The following is a 6,000-nucleotide window of genomic DNA, read 5'->3' as shown; positions in this document are numbered from 1 at the left end:
TGACTGCCATGTGGCTGCAGACTGCCTGCCCGTTGCGGATGTTAACATGGAGAGGAAAAAAGTGTGTGTGTGTGTGTGTGTGTGTGTGTGTGTGTGTGTGTGGACTATTTCCCCTGTGTGGATTATCATGGAGAGCTAAAGAAAGCTCACACTGCCACCCCACCTCACACCAGCCTCCACCCTCATCTCCACCATCTCCTGGGAGACATAGCATCTTTGTTTCTTTATTTGTTTACTTACTTACTGCTGTGCTGAAGTGTGTGTGTGTGTGTGTGTGTGTGTGTGTGTGTGTGTGTGTGTAATGTCAATCAGGCTTTTTTGGGAACAGCCTCAGTCCTTTCCATTGACAGCAAACAGCCAACCTCAAACCTTTTATAGAGGGAGAGCAGCTTCACAGAAGAAAACTTCTGACGTCAAATTTGAGGAAAAGTTGGTAAACCACCTTTCTTACCTAATTTGAGGGTGCTGATTCTGAATATGTTGTTTACCAAGCTCAATTCTGAGTTCTAAGCCGCATAATCAGCATTTTAACATAAAATAGCATTTTTTTTTGCTTCACTAAAACCAAATAAAAGTGTTCTCTAAATACATGTTTGAGCATTAAAGAACCCATACTATAGTTTATTAATGTATTTAATGGGAACATGATTACAGTTAACATGTAATAAACTCAGAAATTCTAAAAAAAAAAAACACAACCATATTTGTGTTATATATATGTGGTGTTTAATGCATTTCATCACAATAACAAGTTGCAAAGATAACCTTCAACTCAGAATATATCCTACAGTACATATAAACTTAGATAGCGGGAATAAGACTAATGCAGAACTGCATCTACCGTTAGCAACAACCGACAAGTAAAAAACATTTTACTTCTAGTAACACTGGATTTAGTATGTGTGCTTGCCTCCATACTAAGGCTTGATAATGTGCTCTTCTAATATGCCATTGAGCTGCATCACTTGTTGGTGGGATGCCTCCAATCCTCGACATCTAGAAAGCAGAGTGGCCATGGAATAGTGCCAAAATTATGACTTCAATACAATACCTGCCATAAATATCTTGATACTCGATACTGAAACGATATCCAAATCCAAAATATCTGGAAAAGAAAGGATGCAGGCCTCCTCCAAGTGTATTGAGTCATTTGTGTTGAATTTGGTGCACTTTGGGTCAATTCTGGGTTTTAAACTTCTAAACTTCCTACTTAATTATTTTTTGTAGTCAGTAAAATAGTAGTTTGTGTGTGATTAAGTCCTTTATTGTTTGTTATAGCTCATTTATATTGTGTGGTGTTTTGGCAATAAATGACCATTAAATAGCCAAAGTAGGCTAGATCAAGTGTTCAAATTACTGCATGCAAATCACTTAATGATATGCAGAAGAGCCTAATCTTAAGGCCATCTGATGTAGGCTACCCTAGGCCTTCCCGTGTATCTGGGATTTCTTTGACAGTTGCAAAGGGAAACTAGATGTACCGCAGAGCGGTACAAAATATGACCGCCGCCCAGTCCAGCACATTTTTTCCACAAAAAGAAATCACGCTGAAAGGCCTATATGATTCTAACTGTCTCACTAAATTGCATTATCCACACTCAATTCTCACTGGTATCTGCTAGACAACAAGTCCCAAAACATGATTAGTTCATAGATTTCACATGTAAAATTCATTTTATACAACCCCACCTCCATCTTGCCTGTTCATAATTCTGAGAAATTCTTGATTGTTTGTGTTATGTTTATGTTATGTGTGTGGGTGTGTGTGTGTGTGAGTGTGTGTGTGTGTGTGTGTGCGTGCTTGTGTGTGTGCCTGCGTATGTGCCTGTGCATGGAAGCGTACATATGTCTACTGTGTGAGTATATGTCATACGTATGATTACTGTGAATGTGTGTGTGTGCGTGTGTATCTGTTTGTGCACATGTGTGCACATGAAATGGGTTAACATGACCCCTGGAGGCAAATATACGGAAAAAAAATTGTCATCCTAGGCCCTACAGTTCTCAAGATATTCACAGAGAACTGTGTCTGGCCTACCCTCCTTTCGGGGGGTCCAGTCCAGCGGGGGGGCTACAGATCAAAACGAAAAATGACGGTTCCATGCTATCCATGTGGGGGTACATGCCCACCAAGTTTTGTGTACCCCGGTCTTTCAGTGTCCCGGGAATCCTTGTCGGTGTACGTCACTAAATGTACACATACATTATTTTATTGTAAGGCCCCCCATGAACGAAAGAACACAAAACTTGGCATGCATTCGGAGGGTGTCATAATGATCCTACACTTTCAATTTCGTGCAGTTTTGACCATGTCAGCCAGAGATATTGTGATGAAAACACCTAAATTTTTGCTTTTTAATTTTTAACTAGGTGGCGCTATACATGAAATAAGTGGTAATGGGATGGGTTGACATGGCCCCTTGACATCAACATACAAAAAAAAGGTGGACCTCCTAGGCCCTACGGTTCTCGAGATATTCACAGAAAACTGTCTCCGGCCACCTACAGGCCAGTTGGTGTATAGTAACATAAATTAATTTATTGTGTGTCCCCCCATGAACGGAATTCCACGAAACTTGGCGTGCATTCAGAGGGTGTCATAATGATCCTACACTTCCAATTTCGTGCAGTTTTGACTATGTTAGGTCACAGATACCTGCGATTACAACACCTCATTTTTACTTTTTTGGGTTTAACTAGGTGGCGCTATACATGAAATGAGTGGTTATGGAATGGGTTGACATGGCCACTTGAGATCAACTTACCAAAAAAAATGGTCCTCCTAAACCTTACGGTTCTCGAGATATTCACAGAAAACTGTGTCTGCCCTACCCTCCTTTCGGGGGGTGCAGTCCAGCGGGGGGGCTACAGATCAAAACGAAAAACGATGGTTCCATGCTATCCATATGGGGTTACATGCCCACCAAGTTTCGTCTACCCCGGTCTTTCAGTGTCCCGGGACTCATTGACAGAAATTTGGGCATGCGAAAAAGAAAAAGAAAAAAAAAAAAAAAAAAAAAAAATCTGACTAAACCTATATGACCGCCGCTTCGCTGCGCGGCGGTCATAATAAGTGAAGATACTCTTCGCTCCCAGTGTATTAATTAAGTATGTTTCAACCACTCAGGTCTTAATCAGATATAGGCCTACACCATTATCTGTTGCAATAGCTGTGTGCATTTCTACATTAGGTCTATTTATTTCCTGAATTTCCCCTTGGGGATCAATAAAGTATCTATCTATCTATCTATCTATCTTTATTTGATAGTTAACATCATTTGCTACCACAGAACAAATACCAAATAACAATACAAAAGTTTCTTACAAACTTTCCTGCATACTTCTTAAATGTGCTGCAGTCAGATGGGTGTCCTAAAGACCAGTGTTGGGCAAGTTACTTCAAAATCGTAATGTACTATGCATTACTTATTACTGTCATTTCAAAGTAATTTGTTACATTATAATATTACTGTCTCTGAATTGTAAGGCATTACACTACTATTGCATTACTTTTAAGTTACTTTCACCAAAATATCTAGAAATATGGATTTGCCATTCTAAATGCAGTTTATTACGCTCAATGCAGCTTGCTCTTCCAATGGAGGGAGATGTGGTATAGCATAATGATTGAGCTAGGCTTAAGGCAACAGTAGAATGCAATAGGCGCAGTGCTCATAATGCAATACAAGGAACAATCATAGTCAGAATTTTGTTAAAAACCGACAAAAGGTCAAAGTCTGGTAAATTGTGATAGAAATACTGTAACTTTAAGGCCTAGGCCTACTCATTAAAATCAATAGAGAGCCTACTATATTGTAAATCAAAGCTTAAAGGAACCGTATGCAAGATTGTGGCCAAAACGGGTACTACAATCACTTTCAAATTACTGTAGAGCGGTGTATCCCCTTCCCCTCCCCTCTGACTGGCAGAGTTGGCAACCGGATGACGAAACACTACTGACTTTGTGATTAGTAGATAGGTGGAGGGTGGCGCATTAGGCCAAAACACAACATGACAACATCAACATCAGTTGAGGGCTGAAACTTCACTTTTTAAATGACAATATTAACAATAATATGCACAATGGTTGTTTCAAGCCACCTTCATTGCTTTGGAAATGGAAGTATGCAATGACATGTTGCTTCACATTTCGTTTTGTGAATACAAGTGAATTATGAGCCTGGTATCCACCTAGCTATCTGAATGGAATGCGTTTCAGTCGACTCAGCATATCATGTGCTTCATGTAGCCTAAATGCTTGGAAAACGAATGATTGAAGACCCACCAATTCTAGTACTACGTGGTGATTGAGAGAACCCAAAAGGTATCAAACTTGTATGTAACATCGTGTTAGTGCATTTTGACATTGTAAACGTTATTGATGAAGAGTGAAACGCAGTTTGCAGTAAAGCTACTATTCATTGGTTACATTTGGGTGCCCCCTCTGTCCTTTGGTGCCCAACGCAAAGTGCGTGATGCGCGTGGTGGGAGCGGTGGCACTGCCAGGCTACACAATCTTTTTCTGCATTTCTATTCCTTTATTCTCTTCAATTCAAGTTCACAGCACAAAGCTGACATGCACAACAGCATAGTTTGTGTTTTATCAAGAATCAAAAAGATTAGTGTGGCACTAGGCTACTTTAGATGTTTCATTAATTTAGCCTACTTGTGCTATTTCGCGAGCTGAGAGATCTTTCGGTTTCGCACACAAAGTGCACTAACTATTATGTTCTTCATAGCCTTGTCTCTGACAAGCTGAAAATAATGAGCGTAGGCTTATGTCCATCCCGCAAATAGAGTCCGCCTGCGAGTCTGCTGCAGCCACAGTCATATTCAACCAGTATCAGGAGATAACGTTCTACTATTTTGCGCGAATTTTTTCTCCTCTGTTGTTCTCGCGTGGTGTTTGCGAATATGTATCAAAACAAAACAAGCGCTTAATTTTGGGTTAAACTGCATTGTAACGCGCGTTACTGAAGTTTGTACCGAGTAAATATTACCCAATATTTTTTTTGTAATGCCTTACATTACCGCGTTACCGCAAACAGCAATATATTACAGTAATTACATTACTTTTGTAACGCATTACTCCCAACACTGCTAAAGACATAGCTAGATCTTGAGCATCTATTACCAGTGTTGAATGAGCAGTTTTTGCAGTGATCACTACTGGACATTCCACATTGCTAGACAGCACTTGAGTGAGGATAGACTTATTTCTACTTCACAAATAACCATCGCTATCTGCAATAGCTACAGTACAGGGACATTAATCAGTTCATAGCTGAGAATTTGTCCTAGGTCCACTTCCCTTTTAGCATCATATGCAGTGATGATGCACTGGAGAATGTTTCTTTTTGTTGCACTATAAAGGATATCTTGTCTAATTTTTTTGCAAATAATGCAATCTCCATAGCACTCTTCAGCACTCCTCAAACATGCACCATTTTCCTGCATGGCTGGAATTTGAATGATAGGAAAGAGCACCAGTGAGATGTTTTAACTAGGCAAGCACAGTCGCCTTTACAGTAAAAAAAAAAAATACAGTGTAAATCCTCTGTAAAGACTGACAGTCCTTGCCCTAAAGACTGTTCATAAAAGTAAGTGACAAAGGACTTTCTACTGAAAAATGAGCAGTCACCTACTATTCTATCTAATTTATTATCAAGGAATCTATTTTGTTTCTAAACGTCATACTGAATTTTAGCTATTATTTCAATTCATATTTTAATTTTAGCTTATTTTCATTTGCTACTTCAGGGTCATTGGGGTCATTCCTGTCCTGATATCTGATGGCAAAACCAAAAAGTATGTGAATTATGCTAATTAGCAAGATTAAAACTCAAAATTGAGTTTGGTAAACAAAATATTTGAATTCAGCACCCTCAAATTGTGTGAAATAGCCCCTTTACTGACTTTTCCTCAAATTTGCCAACAGGACTTTTTCTGAATGTTTGTTAGCTATCTGCACTCCCTCTATTGATGATGTCATCAAATACT

Source organism: Alosa pseudoharengus, unplaced genomic scaffold (assembly GCF_046254945.1).
Source record: "Alosa pseudoharengus isolate Yale_2024_CS ecotype anadromous, Long Island Sound unplaced genomic scaffold, YU_APseudo_1.1 YU_APseudo_1.1_scf_20, whole genome shotgun sequence".
Classification (NCBI taxonomy): Eukaryota; Metazoa; Chordata; class Actinopteri; order Clupeiformes; family Clupeidae; genus Alosa; species Alosa pseudoharengus.
The sequence above is the reverse complement of the archived record's forward strand: the minus strand, read 5'-3'. Positions refer to the sequence as shown.